Here is a 19,077-nt window from a genome sequence, read left to right as displayed (position 1 = left end):
TCAAGAAATTACAAATGCATGTGTAGAAAGAGTTTTTTCTATTTTTTATTTTTGATTTTTACATGTATAACAAAGCATATAGGCCAATGAATGGAATACACTATACATAACACGGTGAATTTAACTACTCCAACTAAAGGATATAATGAACTAACAATTACGAACTCTAGCTTTGTTACTTTACTTTTTTAATGGTAAGAGTGGTAAAAGAGAAAGGTGTCAAAATTGCTCTCTCATGAACATTTTTACCAGAAAAGTAAAGGAACGGAAAAATGGTAGATCTGGCAGCAATGTCAAAAGGAAACATAAAAAAATCAATTTTCGTCTTTTATTTCACAGTTTTTAATTTAGTTTTGTCAGCGTTCGACTTTTTCTTCTGTTTTTCGTCCATTTTCTTCTTCATTGTGAAATAATCGTCAAACAAAAGTCGAAAAATCAGTTCTGCAATTTTTTACCTGTAGAAATTTTGCTGGTAGCCTGTGGTAGAAGAGAAAGCCATTTTCGTTCTCTCTCCCCTCTCACTCTCCAGTTTTGCCACTTTTCGGGGTTAAGGAACACTTGGCAGGTTAAAAATGGTAACCTCAGGTAAGTAAAGGAACACAGCTTCTATAAAAAGAATAAAGGCCTGCGTACATAAGCTGCCTTGGCTGATTGCCTTGCTTTCCTGCTTCATTTCTGACATAATAAAAAAAAAGAACAAAGAAGGCCGAGTAAATTTCGAACTGGGTTGCCTGTATCTTTTTTATTCTTTTATCAGAAGCAAGCAAAGGCAGCTTATGTACGCAGGCCTTAAGTACTTTATGAATGTGAAACCAATTTATGGGTCTATCTTGCATTGCCACTTAACTTGAGTTGAGTTGTCAGTTGTCTGCGCGACTGAGATGAAATGTTGTACCATTTAGGGATACGTAAAATCGATTTCGGTTAATCGATTAATCGATTATTAACCGTAAAATTTCCAAAAGTCGTAGTCGACTATTGACTGTGCGAAAACCGCATAATCGATTATTCTTAGTCGACTTTCGGAAGACAGAGTCAACTATTATTCGTAGTCAACCATTAGTCGTAGTCTATTATTATTCGTAGTCGGTTATTAATCGTGGTCGATTATTAGTCGTAGTTGACTATTGGGTCTGCTAAAACCGCATAATCGACGGTATTTTTTATACATATAACCATCACGTATCGCATCAACGAAAATGGTCGATTATATTCGATTATAATCGGTTTTCGGCGGTTAACGATTAATCGAAAGTCGAGTTTTATGTTTTTCACGAAAACCGAATAATCGAAAAATCGATTATTGCAATTCACTGCGTATCCCTAGTACCATTAATAAACATGTTATCGATCAGTGTTTTTTCAAACTTGTGACCTCTATTCGCCAAAAAAAAAAACTTTAAAAAATAATTTGCGCTTTGGATAACTCTTTTGTGTATTCTGGACAATATTTTAATATTTTGGCTGAGTTTTCGAGCAAATTTGGAAAACAACCCAAGATTGGAATATAACCTGGCCATTGAATCTTCGGATCGTCAAGTTTTATTTGCAAAAAATGATAAGTTCGGTGGAATTATTTTTTGATGTTGAAGAAAATGTGCAGGACATTGCATCTATTAGAAGAAATTTGAGGGACAAGTCGAATCCATTGGAATTGCCATCTGCACTGTAAGTTGATGTTCATGTGGAAAGAACTGTATAATCAGTAAATGATTTCAGGTTTAAGGCGTATTTTCGATTGCCAAAGGATGCCGTAGTTTACATTGTGGAAACGTTAAAGGATGACTTCAAAGTTACAGATCAACAGCAATACCCCCACTTTTAAAAGTGTGCGCAGCGTTGAGATTCTTTGCGGACGGAAGTTTCCAAAAGTCCCATGGCAATGATTTCAACAATTGCATGGGTCAATCTACATTGTCGAGCGTATTGAAGGAAGTTGTCCACTTGATAGAGGACAAATTGTGCCAAAATTGGATCTTTCGAAGTTGACGGAGGAGGAAAAAAGACATAATAAACCCCATTTTTATTCAAAAACGAAATTCCCTGGTGTAGTTGGCTGTATAGATGGAGGATGTTCCTCATTTGTACTTAAACTGAACCTACTGTATTTGTCACCAAATTCATTTGCAAAAGATTTGCTGCTGTCCGCACCAAAGGCGATAAATTCACTTATTGTGATGGACCACCACCAGTGTCGTTGAAGTTTATTTTATTTTGAGGCATTTTCTTTTTCAACTTTGCTTTAAAGTGAATCCAGACTCTGCCACTCTTCAGGTGTTCGTGTTGGAGGTTCATGGCTGTTTAAACTGTCCGAAATGGACCTCCACGCTTCATCCGCTGTGGCTTTGGTTTCACCAAAACTCCCGAACTCCTCGGGCTAAGTTTGGATTTTCACTCAGTTTATCAATTAATATTTCGAACGGCTGCTTTGTCGTTATTTTCACCATATTGATACACAAAATTAATTAATGATGCAAAGAATCAATAATTGTTGATAAAATGTTTATTTTTCCTTCTATTTTACTTCTTGTTTCTTCGAAAATGTTCACTGCAACTGAAAATTTGTGGCTGCTGAAAAACAGCCGCTTCGTCAACTGAGATTCGCAACTTCAGTTGAGAGTTGCCATACGTGGATCAATTTTGACAACTGGCAACGCCACTCAACGATAATTGTTATCGATGATCGACCCCTTAATTGAATTTCAATGTACAATTTTGAATGAAGTATTAGCTCTGTTCCTTTAGTCCCGGTCCACACTAGCGTGAATTTCATTACAAAATTTCATGAAATTAGGTGTTCTTAAATCGAATTCCCCACTACAGCAATTTTATGATTTTACTCTACTATGGAAGTCGATCTAGAGACGCATAATTTCATATCAAAATTTCAATGAAATTACTGTAGTGTGGCACGGGACTTACGTTCAAGAATCTTCAAGTTTTACCACTTTTTACTCGAAATTTTGGAGAAGTTGGGGAAAAGAGGCTGAAAATACTGGCACGCTACTTTGAGGCTATCGGCACATTGTGACTAAAAACGTTGGGGAAACTTTAAAAATAATGCAAACAGGATCATCCAAGAATTAGTTTGGGCTCTTAAGCTGAAAACACATCCAACGTTTGGGTAAAGTTTTTTGTCGTTTTGGCCGTTCAAATTCATTTGAAATATATGCCGGCAAACAGATCAAGGCTGGACTTTGGTGTCGGCGTCGCCCTATTGTTGTTGTTTTTTTCTCAACGCCCAACACAAAACTCTACTCAAACGTTGGATGTGTTTCCAGCTTTATTTTCGATATACGCCCTAGACTTGTTCGCAGAAGAAGTCTTGAAAATAATTTGAAGAGTTATACACTGGTCAAGAAACCGTTGTCATACCAAAAGGAAGACAATTTATGAAACTCTGGTATAAAATTCAATGTATTGTATGGTTTACTAGGCGTTTACACCAGACAGTTTGTCTTCAAATACAACTCTGATTTTCTAACACATACATACATTTGTCGGCTGTCTCCCAGCTGCCCCTCAGTTTTTCACAGACAGTATGGTTAACAAATTTTTGACATTTTTTTGTAAAAATGTGTGAGATAATCATTGAAATGTGTTGAGAACAAAAGAAGATGAACAAAAACAAAATTTGTGAACGGGAAACAAAATGAAATCGATGATTTGCATTCATAATTTTACAACTGTTTTTGCAGTTGTCGGGACGCCTACGTCACACAGGCAAGTTGTGGGATTTTGACAATCAATACATAAAGTCAACTGTCCTGTCATTTGTAAACGCAGGGTTAAACGACCCAATATGATTTTTTATTTTTAATAAATTATATTTAACATAAGATTTAATAACAACAATTTTAAAAAACTGATTCATTTAGTCATATGACTTTATGTTACCCACTGTTGTTTGAGTTGGGAGCTGTATAACTTTTCAAATTGTTTTCAAAACTTCATCTGCGAACAAGTCTAGGGCGTATATCGAAAAAAAAAGAGCCCCAACTAAGTCTTGGAAGTTCCTATTCGCATTATTTTTAAAGTTTCCCCAAAGTTTTTAGTCACAATGTGCCGATTGCCTCAAGGGGTTTTCACCAGGATGTATTGTATTCACCAATATACGGTTGTTTAACTTTTTATTATACGCCAAACATTAGAAGGGTTGATACCATGGCAGAACTACCAGGTAGTGGTATCACACCAGCTGATCGAATATGAAAAGTCAAATCCCTTTATAAAAAAAATTTTTTATTGTAATTTCCCCAACAACATAAAGAAAGTTTTGACATAACATATTCAAAATTTTACGATGCCACTACCTGGGTAATTGTGCTATGGTTGATACTAATCCCTTTGATTTTCCCCAGACCATGGCAAAAAGTGGTAGGAGATGGCAACCCTGTAAGGATAACAAATCCAAATTCTTCCCAAAATGACTAATAGTACGGTTAAACTATAGTTTTTTGTCGGGTTAACCCACTTCGAGAGGATTTATTTGACGTTTGCGCTATGGAATTGACATTTTAAATCGAAACCAACTGGGTTAATCCGGTTAAAGTGTAACCGGGGTATAACATGTCCCAAAAAACATATTTAAGTCAAAAGTACAGCCAATTAAAACCGATAGCACTACAGTCTTTAATGCAGGGTCGCGCTGTCTTTGCAAAGAAGTATAGTGAGGGCGCCCACTGAGTTGTTTTTGCATTTGCTTCTCTCTCTCACGTACAGTGTACGTGTAAATAAACAAACGATGAATATCATGTGGTTGTTGTTTTTTTCACCCATGCATACACATATGTTGTAGTATTGATGGAAATATTATGGGCGACGCTGCTTTATGGGTCTATCTTGTATTGCCACTAAACTTGAGTTGCGTTGTCAGTTGTCTGCGCGACTGAGACGAAATGTTGTACCATTAATGTCAACTCAACTGGGTGGTCGATAAACATGTTATCGATCAGTGTTTTTTCAAACTTGTGACCTCTATTCGCCAAAAAAAAAAAACATTTTAAAAATAATTGCGCTTTGGATAACTCTTTTGTGTATTCTGGACAATATTTTAATATTTTGGCTGAGTTTTCGAACAAATTTGGAAAACAACCAAAGATTGGAATATAACCTGCCCATTGAATCTTCGGATCGTCAAGTTTTATTTGCTGTCCCAAAAAATGATAAGTTCGGTGGAATTATTTTTTGATGATGAAGAAAATGTACAGGACATTGCATCTATAAGAAGAAATTTGAGGGACAAGTCGAATCCATTGGAATTGCCATCTGCACTGTAAGCTGATGATAATGTGGGAAGATCTATATAATCAGTTAATTATTTCAGGTTTAAGGCGTATTTTCGATTGCCAAAGGATGCCGTAGTTTACGTTGCGGAAACGTTAAAGGATGACTTCAAAGTAAGTTACAGATCAACAGCAATACCCCCACCCCCCAGGACGGAAGTTTCCAAAAGTCCCATGGCAATGATTTCAACAATTGCATGGCTCAATCTACATTGTCGAGAGTATTGAAGGAAGTTGTCCACTTGATAGAGGACAAATTGTGCCAAAATTGGATCGTTTCGAAGTTGACAGAGGAGGAAAAAAGGCAAAATAAAAACCATTTTTATTCAAAAACGAAATTCCCTGGTGTAGTTGGCTATATAGATGGAGCACATGTGCACATTATAGTCCAAAGGAGGATGTTCGTCATTTGTACTTAAACTGAACCTACTGTATTTGTCACCAAATTCATTTGCAAAAGATTTGCTGATGTCCGCTTCAAAGGCGATAAATTCCCTTATTGTGATGGACCACCACCAGTGTCGTTGAAGTTTATTTTATTTTGAGGCATTTTCTTTTTCAACTTTGCTTTAAAGTGAATCCAGACTCTGCCACTCTTCAGGTATTCGTGTTGGAGGTTCATGGCTGTTTAAACTGTCCGAAATGGACCTCCACGCTTCATCCGCTGTGGCTTTTGTTTCACCAAAACTCCCGAACTCCTCGGGCTAAGTTTGGATTTTCACTCAGTTTATCAATTAATATTTCGGAACTGTTGCTTTGTCGTTATTTTCACCATATTGATACACAAAATTAATTAATGATGCAAAGAATCAATAATTGTTAACAAAATGTTTATTTTTTCCTTCTATTTTACTTCTTGTTTCTTCGAAAATGTTCACTGCAACTGAAAATTGGTGGTTGCTGAAAAACAGCCGCTTCGTCAACTGAGATTCGCAACTTCAGTTGAGAGTTGCCATACGTGGATCAATTTTGACAACTAGCTACGCCACTCAACGATAATTGTTATCGATGATCGACCCCTTAATGATATACCGTTGTTGCTTTTGTTTTGCACTCCCCATTCTCAAGGATCAGTCAATAATGTTGTTGTTGTGCTCCCATCCAACTACAAAGTACAGAAACAGCTTTTTGAAAGCTCTCTCTGCATAACAAAGAACAACGGGACACAAAATAGGTCTGTCTGGTTACCCTAAAATTTGTAACAACTTGTACCAATTGTTGCTGGAAGTCGTCTGTTAACACAAAAAACCAGCAAAAGAGAGCGATTCGAGAGAGACATTTTGACAGTTCATTCACTGAGAGCCTGCAAATTCTTGCTGGACAAATTTCTTCTAGCAAGCACTAGCAAACTCTTCTTCTTCCTGAAAACAGTCAATCATCTGTTTTTAGTTTTTTGTTGATTTATGTTTGTGAACATTAAAAACAATTTTATTGTGGAAATAACATAGTCTAATTGTATTGTTTTATGGAGAACAAATTTGTAAAGTGGAAAAATACTTTTTTGTTTAATTTTCTTTTTTTATTTTCAATAAAATACAACGTGTTTGCTTCCTTTATTGGCGGACATATTGTTCTGTTTTGGCAAGCCAGCTGATTGCTTGCTGGTTTTTGCTGGGAAGGTGTCTGTTTACTTTTTACAATTTTCTAGCAAAAGAGAATAAAAACCCCTTACTCTCTGAGAAAGTTCTTGCTGGGAAAGTAACCAGACAGACTTAATATTACATTCAAAAAAATTGTAACGGATCGAAAAATCGAATTAATGCAAAATCCTGGATTTGTTGATTTTGATATGCGCAACACTGTATGATTTCTACATTTGTTGTCTAGATGTGGTCATAAACAGGTAAATCAACCCATATCTATAAAAACCCCGACATTATTCAAAGAATTGTTGTTGTAATTCCTAATTGAAAATCTAAAATCTTATAAATTCAGCGTATGCAATAATTAAGTTCACTAACTGCATTTACATACATATTTATAAAGTTTTAAAATGTATTTATTTTGGAAATTCCTTTTCGTTACAAAATAAGAAATTGGCTTGTTCGTAGTCAATACGGCACTCAATAGCCGCATCAAACCTCCTCTTGGCGTATAATAAAGTACGTGGAGTTGGAGTCCCCTCTAACACGTTTTCTAATGTAGCTAATAAAACGTTCCACTGAGTGATGAGTTGTCAATTTGTTGACATTTATATTTATATCACGGTTGTTGTTCAGAATTCTTTCCCATGCTGTTAGTGTTGCAAAAAATCTTTTTCTACTGTAAAAGTTAGATTCATTTACAAATTGCTTCAGCTCGTTAATTATATCCATTTTCTCGAAAAAATCTAAATCCGCTATTGTCAGAATTCTGATGAGTCCTGTCATGGCTGAAACAAATATAATTGTTTTATACAAGACCAGTATGTCGTCTGCATCCGCGAACATCTCCGACAGATCAATTAAATCGTCTATAACTTGTTGTGAGATTTGTTCATATCTTTCCATGTAGAAGTTATCGTAGTCATATTTGCATCTAAAGTAATTTCTGTTATCGCTGTAGACATCCACAAAGGCGAAATCCAGAGTAGTTTCTAGGTGGGTTAAGTTTTCATTTTTAAATTGAAAAACAATATTGACAAAATAGTGATATACATCATAGCACCAAAGCATGCATTGACGATAAATGCTACCTTGCCCGTAATTTGGCAACAAATGTAAATGTATTGAATCGGAATCACAAACGTTGAAGATGATGTTAGCGCCGATGGTTGCAGCGGTAGCTTGCATTCTTTCTACCATATCTACGATATGTGGTGAATAATGCCGATGGCCTTCTGTGCCAATGAAAAGGGTCCAGTCTTCATGTAAGCCATATAAGAGGAAACTGTACTGCGTCTTTAGTACTGCGTCGCGGATGTTTTGAGCGTCAAAACTCATGACGCATTCTCTGCCCTTTCTGTTCTTATTTCGAAAAATTCTCTTAGTTTTATTACAGTTGAATTGGGGAATCCCATTGGAGAATTGGGAATACCAACTCTCCACAATACGGATAGCCGGTGTTTTAGATCCTAGGATCAGCTGATCACTTAGGTATGACCTCCTGCCCTCCTGCAATGCTTTGCACATTAGGACCCGTCTGTGTGCTTCATCATATGGAGGACGGGCGATTCCAGCAACAATGTTTGCGTATATTCGGCGATTTTCCATTTTGTGGTTATTTTCTAAAATTGTAATTATCTGTTATTTTTATTTTCAATTTATTTTTAAAACGTTTGATTTAAATGCATGAATTAAAACTACTCCAGTAGTGCGATCTGCCCGTATGGATGTGTATATACCCTCGTTTGCATAAATGCTGAGGGTATAACGAGAATATATGGAGATGATGTTTGATAAAATATAAATAAAAATATGTTCAATCCTTTCAAAATGTATAATTCGGGCCAGTCTGGTTGCAATATATGTCTAAAATTTTCGAAAAAACTTGACTGTACCTCTGTATGGGGGTTGTACAAAAACATTGACCTATATTGACAAATTTTCGCACGATGAATTCTTAGGCATTCGGAACTATAAATCCTAATTTACAGATAGATATACTAAAAGAACAGGAGTAGTTTATTGTAGTTGCTGTTATTTGCTTAACTTAGATAAAATAATTATTATTGAATTATATTTTTCAGAATATTCTACAACCGGCGGCGCCGTCACAACAACAACACAACTTGAAAAACACACTAAGACTGTAAATGTTGAAGTTCAAACTGACTATTCAACCGATACTAGATGTACACAGACACAACCTGATGAAGCTGAGCAACCATTACCTAAAACAACACAACTTGAAAAAACACTAAGACTGTAAATGTTGAAGTTCAAACGGACTATTCAACCGATACTAAATGTACATAGACACAACCTGATGAACCTGAGCAACCATTACCTAAAAAACCTAATGTCGATAAATGTACACAGACACAACCAATATTTGTAAATTACAAACCACCAATACGAATTGTATTAATGCGACCAAATTCAAAAAATCCAGAAATAGAATCGTGAAAATCGTCAAATTCTCCACAGTCACAGTCAAATAAAAGTAGTGAAATCCAATCAACGAATTCTTCACAGCCAGAATAAGAATCGTCAAATTCTCCACAGTCACAGTCAAATAAAAGTAGTGAAATCCAATCAACGAATTCTTCACAGCAAGAAATAGAATCGTCAAATTCTCCACAGTCACAAATTCCTGAAAATGAAATTAGTGAAATTGGAGTAAGTGACGACGAAAAAGGTATTTTAGAAACTTTTGAAGAAGTCGTTAAAGAAAGTGGTGATACGACGGCAATAGTGGCAAAATCAATTAATAATATATGAAAAGCGGAAAAACGAGAAATTTCAATGCCCTACTGTAAGTTTTTTAAACGACTATGACTATTTAAACATAAACAAATCATCGAAATATGTTATTTTATTTTATTCATTTTCAGTGCAGTAAAATGTACTCCTCAAGACATTCATTACAGAGACACCTCAAAATACACACAGGTGAAAAACGATTCAAATGTGCAAAGTGCCTCAAATTATTCTCGAGAAGTAGAGTTGGGCAATCTCGTTCCTTTTACGGTTCGATCTTTTCCGTTCCGTTCCGCAAAAGGAACTAGGTCGTTCAGTTAGTTCCATAGTTCCTTTTAGTACCAACCTTTATATGTATACCCACACTCATACTCGTTCACTCAGTTCATATCGTTCCTGCTTCTTCTACGTCAAAACAAAAGAAAAAAAATTTTTTCGGCTTTCTTCATGGTAGTTTACAAATATTTAAAACAAATTTACAATCGTTTTGTTAATTAAAAATACTTCAATTGCTTTTTTTTAATTCGGCAAAGATCAGTTTAGAAGAAATGGAAAACGAAATGACACTATGAGATTTCTTATTCACTAATAGAAGACAGGGAGAGGAGAGAGAGACAACTGATGTTAAATTGAACTGATGGAACTAACTGAAAGAGAAGAGCAAAAAGAATCGGAGAAAAACGAACGAGGGAGCAAAAGGAACTAGCTGAATCGCATAGTCGGACCTAGTACTGGTCGTTCCTTTGAACTAGTTCGTTCCGGAACGACACAACTCTATCGAGAAGTGATACACTTGTTACACATTTAAAACACACCGAACCTTACGAATGCCCAGATTGTCAAGAAACTTTTATATCCCTTGCGCAGTAAGATAACACATTTTTCTAATTATTAAAATTTATTTATATATAATCTCTTTACTTTTACAGATTTTTTAACCATGTTAAAATATACCACACAAATCAACCAATTTGGAGTCATTAAGAACAAAAGCGGAAAGTCATAATTTGGTCGTCATATGATATATTATAATAAGTGTGTCTGCGTAATTTATCGATATTTTGTCGATAATTTGTAATAATTTAGCCGTAATTTTTCAGGAGTTTCCTCTATCTACCTCCCAGTTCTTGGTTTTGGCTGGCTTATGTGTTTCACAAAATCGATTATTTCCATATTTTCGTAACTTTTGCACATTATTTCCACTATATTCGACTAAATATTCAAAAATAAGCAAAATTTCCTTTTATTTCTGCTGTTTCTATAATGAAATATGACCAGTTTTCTCTTTTCTGGGATAGCGTTCTTCCTTAGCGCTAAATTTTAATAATTTTCTATAAAATACAGTCAACCAAAAAAGTCTACATACACCCTATAAATCTCGAGTTTTAAGGGTAAGGAAGCATTTTTATCGAAATCCAAGTACATAGATCTATTTCATATCTCTAATAAACAATATTACATACAACAAAAATATATTCCATAATATGAATAACGGTAAATTCTATAAAAATTAAAAAAAACTAATAGGGAAAAAGTGTACATACACCCAATGAAATATTAAGATTACCGTAAAATTTATGGAATAAGCAATACAAATTTTACATTTTATTGCTTTATCGAATATCTCTGGTTGCCTATGATATATTTTAGACAAAATATTAACATATTTTTGCATTAATTGCCGTCATTTAATGTCAGACTTCGCGTATAGCTCGTTAAGGCGGACCCTTGCATATTTCTTTGAGTTTTTCAGTCTGGTAGTTTATGAAACCTCAGGAAATACAGTGGGACTAATTATTTTGAGATCCTAGAGCGCTTTGAAGTTGTTCTTATGGATAATATATGCTCCTGAGCTTCGCTAAATATGCGAATTCCTGAGTTTTTTATAACTTTTATAGTTTTCACAGCATTCCAAGGGTCAAATTACAAGAAAGAACCTTGGAATTACCTTGTAATAAATTTTTGGACATTAACTCAATCAGAATTGTACAACATTATTCTACAAACCCGCTCCTAAAGTTTCCAAAGCATCAAAATAAAAGCAACACCAAAGAATGTATGAAATTTGTATGAAATTTGTATGAAATTTACACTGTTAACGAGTATGCCCTCGTATTATAATCATTAGGGTCACTTGAAGCTCTATAAATGTCGGATACTTTTACATTGCTGATTCAGGGGATGCTCGAGGATTGTACCAGACCTTATTACAAGGTAATTCGAAGGCTTCTGCATGTAATTTGCCCCTTGGAATGTTGTGAAAACTATAAAATTTATGAACAACTCAGGAATTCACATATTTAGCAAAGCTCAGGAGCGTATATTATCCATAAGAAAAACTTCAAAGCGCTCTAGGATCTCAAAATAATTAGTCCCACTGTATTTCCTGAGGTTTCATAAAATACCAGACTGAAAAACTCAAAGAAATATGCAAGGGTCCGCCTTAACGAGCTATACGCGAAGTCTGACATTAAATGACGGCAATTAATGCACAAATATGTTAATATTTTGTCTAAAATATATCATAGGCAACCAGAGATATTGGATAAAGCAATAAAATGTAAAATTTGTATTGCTTATTCCATAAATTTTACGGTAATCTTAATATTTCATTGGGTGTATGTACACTTTTTCCCTATTAGTTTTTTAATTTTTATAGAATTTACCGTTATTCATATTATGGAATATATTTTTGTTGTATGTAATATTGTTTATTAGAGATATGAGATAGAACTATGTACTTGGATTTTCATAAAAATGCTTCCTTACCCTTAAAACCCGAGATTTATAGGGTGTATGTAGACTTTTTTGGTTGACTGTATAATATTTTTGCGCACAGGAACAAGGATTCTGTTCGCAATTATTAAAATGTACACTAATATTGCAGAAAAAGTTCGATAATGACCTGTTTTTTGGCAAAATATTTAACAAAAGTCACAAAAACCGAATATTTTTGACGCATAGAAAACAGGGTTAACAACGTTTTCTTTGTTATTCTCGCTTATAGGGTTGCCATGGATCCATGTTACATACACTTTTTAATTGCCATAGGACCAACATATTTTTAAGTATTTGGTTTTATGGATATTGGGCATGGGCTTCTAAAATACTGAAGTGTTATTATTGGTGAAATTTAAAACCGAATATTTTTGACACTCACTGTAATTAATGATAGCGATTTCATTCTTTTTTATATTTTTACATTAGGGTCTTAACTTAAATATAATAAAATAAAATTTACGAAATTCGGGTAAATTTAGATAAAAAAAATTGTTAAACAACATCGATTTCTACCTCACAGTGAAAAGTATCAAGTTTCGCCTTGATGTACCTTTAAAGTTCGATGTACATCTGAAATTTGGTGAAATGGAGTTAGTTTTGAATGCCTAAGCAGGAAAAACAGTATACCACCAAGTTTCCGACCTTTCTGTGTACTCCAACACAAAAAGTACGAAGTAGCTTCCAGGAGACATGTATTTATCAATGAATTATGATGTGTTACAAGGCCATGAAAGGCTTTATCCTTACGATTTTTTTGGAAAGTAAGTGCATATTTTCTATCTTCTGAAAGTTATTTAGGACTCAGTGACCAATTTCAAGAAAATTAAGGGTGGTTTAGCCGTAATTTTTCAGGAGATTCCTCTACCTTCTCTCCCACATCTGGGTTTTGGCTAGCTTATGTGTTTCACGAAATCGATTATTTCTATACTTTCGAGACTTTTGCACATTATTGCAACTATATTCGACTAAATATTCAAAAATAAGCAAAATTTCCTTTTATTTCTACTGTTTTTATAATGAAATACGACCAGTTTTTCCCATTTCTGGGATAGCGTTTTTCCTTAGCCCTAAATTTTAATAATTTGCTATAAAATATAATATTTTTGCACACAGGAACAAATACTCTGTTCGCAGTTATTAAAATTTATACTAATATTGCAGAAAAAGTTCGATAATGACCTGTTTTTTGGCAAAATATTTAACAAAAGTTACAAAAACCGAATATTTTTGACGCATAGAAAACAGGCTTAACAACGTTTTCTTTGTTATTCTCGCTTATAGGGTTGCCATGGATCCATGTTACATACACTTTTTAATTGCCATAGGACCAACATATTTTTAAGTATTTGGTTTTATGGATATTGGGCATGGGCTTCTACAATACTGAAGTGTTATTATTGGTGAAATTTAAAACCGAATTAATTAATGATAGCGATTTCATTCTTTTTTATATTTTTACATTAGGGTCTTAACTTAAATATAATAAAATAAAATTTACGAAATTCGGGTAAATTTAAATAAAAAAATAAAAATTGTTAAACATCGATTTCTACCTCACAGTGAAAAGTATCAACTCTAAAAGTTTTATAAAACAAAAAGGATTTCTTAGGGTTTTAGCACTTGGTATGACATCCTTTGTTATCCTTTATAGCTTTTAGCCTTTTTGGCAAAGATTTAACTAAATTTTCGGTGCAAGATATCTGCATTTTTCCCCATTCTCCTTGCAAGGTATTTTTTAGGGTTCCTGTACGTTAGATGTTATGACTTCTTATATTTGTCTCCAAAATACTCCAAAAATTGCCCATAGGATTCAAATCCGTGGATCGGGGAGGTGTTTGAATCACTTTGGGCAGTTACAGTAAATCACAGTCAAAAGTATCCACTTCAGTTTCTTTCATTAAAACTGCGGTTGCGGTTAATGATAACGATTTCATTCCTTTTTATATTTTTACATTAGTGTCTTAACTTAAATATAATAAAATAAAATTAACGAAATTCAGGTAAATTTAGATAAAAAAAATAAAAATGGATAAGCAACATCGATTTCTACCTCACAGTAAAAAGTATGCAATCTAAAAGTTTCATGAAACAAAAAAGATTTTTTTAGGGTTTCAGCCCTTGGTATGACATCCTTTTGTTATCCTTTACAGCTTTTTGGCAAAGATTTATCTAAGTTTTCGGGGCAAGATATCGGAATTTTTCCCCATTCTTCTTGCAAGGCATATTTCAGGGTTCCTATACTTTAGATGTTACGATTTTTTATATTTGTCTCCAAAATACTCCATACATTATTTATAGAATTCAAATCCTGAATCACTTTTGCACAGTTACATAGCATCCATTTTGGAAAAATATGTGATTTGTGCTCGGGGTCATATATTGATAAAATTGGAATGTTGTCCAAAATCCCATTTTTCAGCGCCTAAATTTCAAATTATCTTTCCAGAATGTTTAAATAATACATCTTAACCTTAATTCCTTCGATAAAGACACGATTTCCTACACCGGAAGCACTCATACAACGCCATACCACAACAGAATCTCATCTGTGCTTTACTGTTGAAATTGTGTGTTTGGGGTCCAAGGCGGTATTCGCCCTATGACATACCTTAATTGGTCCATATGACCAAAACAGGCTGACAATGAAAGCAATTAATTTTATTATTATTTATTCATTGTTACTTTATTAATTAATTATTATAAATTTTAACTATTATTTATTATTATTAATTCTTTGTTTGTTCACTTTATTAATTAAAAAAAACTACCTACTAACACACTACTAACTAATCCTGATCTGGGAATACGGACGGATTTAGGCATGCTAGCGTTACATTTTAAAAGGGCACCATTTCCCAGTGAGTGATTTTTTAAATTTTTAAATTTAAAATTTCAAGCATGCCATGAAAGAAAATTAGATACATACGATTCTCGTCTGTCATTGTATCGTGTGGTGGTTGTTATTAATTAATTAATTAAATTTTTAATTTTATTGGTGTTAGTTTCATTACGGATAAAAAGAACTCGGTAAGTAATAATATGCCCTTTTTGTTTATTAAGATAAGTACCTTATCTCCTTCTTTTTTACTTTCAGGAAAAATATACTTTTACTATCCAGAGGGCAGATGGGTCGACCACAACGACCACCACCACGGTAAGGGCGGATGGGTCGACAACAACATCTACGACCCATACTAGACCGACCCGGCAGCCGACCACCAACAACATTGAAGAAGCCACCACCATCAGAAACCAGCAGCCGACCACCAACAACATTGAAGAAGCCACCACCATCAGAAACCAGCAGCCGACCACCAACAACATTGAAGAAGCCACCACCAGCAGAAACCAGCAGCACCAGCAAGGCATGTTGAATGGGCTAATGCAACAGGCAGGCATGCAAGGTGGGCAAGGTGGCCTTCGAGGTCCGCACCAGAACCCGCCGACCAAAGCCATCAGGAATGGAAAACGGAACCACCACCACCACCAAACGTCGTCCCAGCCGGCCAAGCGTCTCCAAAAGGAGCAGCAACCGAGCACCAGTAAAGTGACAAACAATTCTACAATTCTAAACTCAAGCATCGCCAAAACCACCACTGGTCCTGCTGGTGGTGCTACTACTGGTGCTCCTGATCCTGAAGAAGATCTCATGGAAGATGACAACTTTGCCAGTGATGATGATGGCACAGTAGTAAATTTAAACAATTTATTTAAATTTCTATTATTAATTTTATTATTATTTATTATCATTGTGTCGTGTGGTGGTAATTAATTTATTAAATTTTTAAATTTTTTTGGTTTCATTATGGATAAAAAGAACTGGGTAAGTAATAATATGACTTATTTATTTATTAAGATAAGTACCTTATCTCCTTCTTTTTTACTTTCAGGAAAAATATACTTTTACTATCCAGAGGGCAGATGGGTCGACCACAACGACCACCACCACGGTAAGGGCGGATGGGTCGACAACAACATCTACGACCCATACTAGACCGACCCGGCAGCCGACCACCAACAACATTGAAGAAGCCACCACCATCAGAAACCAGCAGCCGAACACCAACAACATTGAAGAAGCCACCACCAGCAGAAATTAGCAGCACCAGCAAGGCATGTTGAATGGGCAAATGCAACAGGCAGGCATGCAAGGTGGGCAAGGTGGCCTTCGAGGTCCGCACCAGAACCCGCCGACCAAAGCCATCAGGAATGGAAAACGGAACCACCACCAAACGTCGTCCCAGCCGGCCAAGCGTCTCCAAAAGGAGCAGCAACCGAGCACCAGTAAAGTGACAAACAATTCTACAATTCTAAACTCAAGCATCGCCAAAACCACCACTGGTCCTGCTGGTGGTGCTACTACTAATGCTCCTGGCCCTGCTGGTTGTGGTGCTCCTGATCCTGAAGAAGATCTCATGGAAGATGACAACTTTGCCAGTGATGATGATGGCACAGTAGTAAATTTAAACAATTTATTTAAATTTCTATTATTATTTATTATCATTGTGTCGTGTGGTGGTAATTAATTTATTAAATTTTTAAATTTTTTGGTTTCATTATGGATAAAAAGAACTGGGTAAGTAATAATATGACTTTTTTATTTATTAAGATAAGTACCTTATCTCCTTCTTTTTTACTTTCAGGAAAAATATACTTTTACTATCCAGAGGGCAGATGGGTCGACCACAACGACCACCACCACGGTAAGGGCGGATGGGTCGACAACAACATCTACGACCCATACTAGACCGACCCGGCAGCCGACCACCAACAACATTGAAGAAGCCACCACCAGCAGCACCAGCAAGGCATGTTGTATGGGCAAATGCAACAGGCAGGCATGCAAGGTGGGCAAGGTGGCCTTCGAGGTCCGCACCAGAACCCGCCGACCAAAGCCATCAGGAATGGAAAACGGAACCACCACCAAACGTCGTCCCAGCCGGCCAAGCGTCTCCAAAAGGAGCAGCAACCGAGCACCAGTAAAGTGACAAACAATTCTACAATTCTAAACTCAAGCATCGCCAAAACCCAGGTCAAAACCACCACTGGTGGTGGTACTACTGCTCCTGGTCCTGCTGGTGGTGGTACTAATGCTCCTGAAGAAGATCTTCTCATGGAAAAAGATGATAACTTTGCCAGTGATGATGATGGCACCGTAATTTTTTTTATTTTATTCGATTTCAATACATAGAAAGCCTTCATGGCCAATTATACATGTACTATGAGTTTCCAATTAAAATACAGATACTATGATAGAAAGTTATTTTAAAAAGGAATAAGCTCAAAAACCTAACTTCACGGCCCCCAGGCCAAATGAATATTGTAATAATAAGAAGGAAATAATAAGTAGTCCTGTAGCAATTTGTAATAATTGAATTGAAAGCAAAAATACACAATTAAGTAAAATTTAAACAATTTATTTACATTTTAATTATTATTCATTTCAATTTTATTATTCTATTGTTCACTTTATTAAATAATTATTATAAATTTTAATTATTATATTTCAATTTTATTATTCTATTGTTCACTTTATTAATTAAAAAAATGAGTTTTATTATTAATAATTAAATCATTAATACTACTAATAATAAATAATTATAAATACAGTTGAACCTCGATTATCCGTGAATCGATTATCCGGGAACCTCCATTATCCGGGATTGAAAAGAAATGTTGGTCTTTTTTCCATTTCCTATATTTTTCGTTATAAACTTTATTATCCGGAAGTAAAATCACACTTTCCAATAAATTTGATTAAGCAAGCAAAAGGTAAACAAAAGAAAACTGGAAATTCTACCATATTACACAATTTGTATGTTAATGGTACCACAAAAACCATGGGACAAAGTCAGTTCAGATGAATCTGATGATGGTATTATGTATCCTTCTAAAATTTTGTAGATTACCTTTAGAAATATAACAAAAATTACTGACTCTATTATTATTGTACAATACTATGCCATTTTTACTTAAAAATATGTTCAAAAACTGCATAAAAACATTGCCTCCATTATCCGTGAAAATCGATTATCCGTAATGCCTCCGGTCCCGACCATCACGGATAATAGAGGTCTGACTGTATATAAATAAATAATAACTTACAAAACATCTCCATGTTTTTCCAATATGCGAAGCACTGTTTTTAAAGAAATTGAAAACGGATAAGTACAGGGGAAACGTATGTCACTTAAAATTTCCGCACATTCCCTTAAAATTGTCTTTTTTCGTCAAGAGAAAATGGATGCTCATTTGTTAACAATTGAACAAAAGGCATTAAACGAATGACAAACTCTCTTGTTTCTTTAAATCCTGGCCCATTTTCAAGATTAGTACCGTACAGTAACTCTTCAACATCATCATTGAAGATGTCTTCCATAGCGTCAAAAGTGATACATGCATATTCATAAGTTAGTTTCAACTTGCTACGATTAAATGCAAAATCTTTTACATATTGGAAATCAATGCTTGTACCTTTATAGCTTATACAGTTATTAGCGAAATCTTTAAGCAAGTTGTGTATGAGGTGAACTAAATCAAATGCACAAGGTAAATTGTACCCTGGCACAATTTCACCACATATGGAACCTGTACTTATGATGTCCGACATTTCATTTTGATTGACTGACGCCCCATCACAAAGGTTCAATACTATCTCTGCATTTATATCA

General features: G+C 35.0%; 1 long non-coding RNA gene across 1 annotated transcript; it reads left to right on the top strand.

Annotated features, from left to right (window-relative positions):
* The first annotated feature begins 9,548 nt into the window (after positions 1-9,548).
* LOC141392143 (uncharacterized) lies at positions 9,549-10,852 on the top strand. The gene is made up of 4 exons (XR_012409786.1): positions 9,549-9,680; positions 9,760-9,817; positions 10,225-10,491; positions 10,555-10,852. It is a non-coding gene; the product is annotated as an uncharacterized lncRNA (long non-coding RNA).
* Positions 10,853-19,077: the final 8,225 nt, after the last annotated feature.

The sequence above is a fragment of the Musca autumnalis genome, unplaced genomic scaffold, assembly GCF_047663935.1.
Source record: "Musca autumnalis isolate F117 unplaced genomic scaffold, ASM4766393v1 scaffold_2, whole genome shotgun sequence".
NCBI classification, from domain to species: domain Eukaryota; kingdom Metazoa; phylum Arthropoda; class Insecta; order Diptera; family Muscidae; genus Musca; species Musca autumnalis.
The sequence above is the reverse complement of the archived record's forward strand: the minus strand, read 5'-3'. Positions and strand labels throughout refer to the sequence as shown.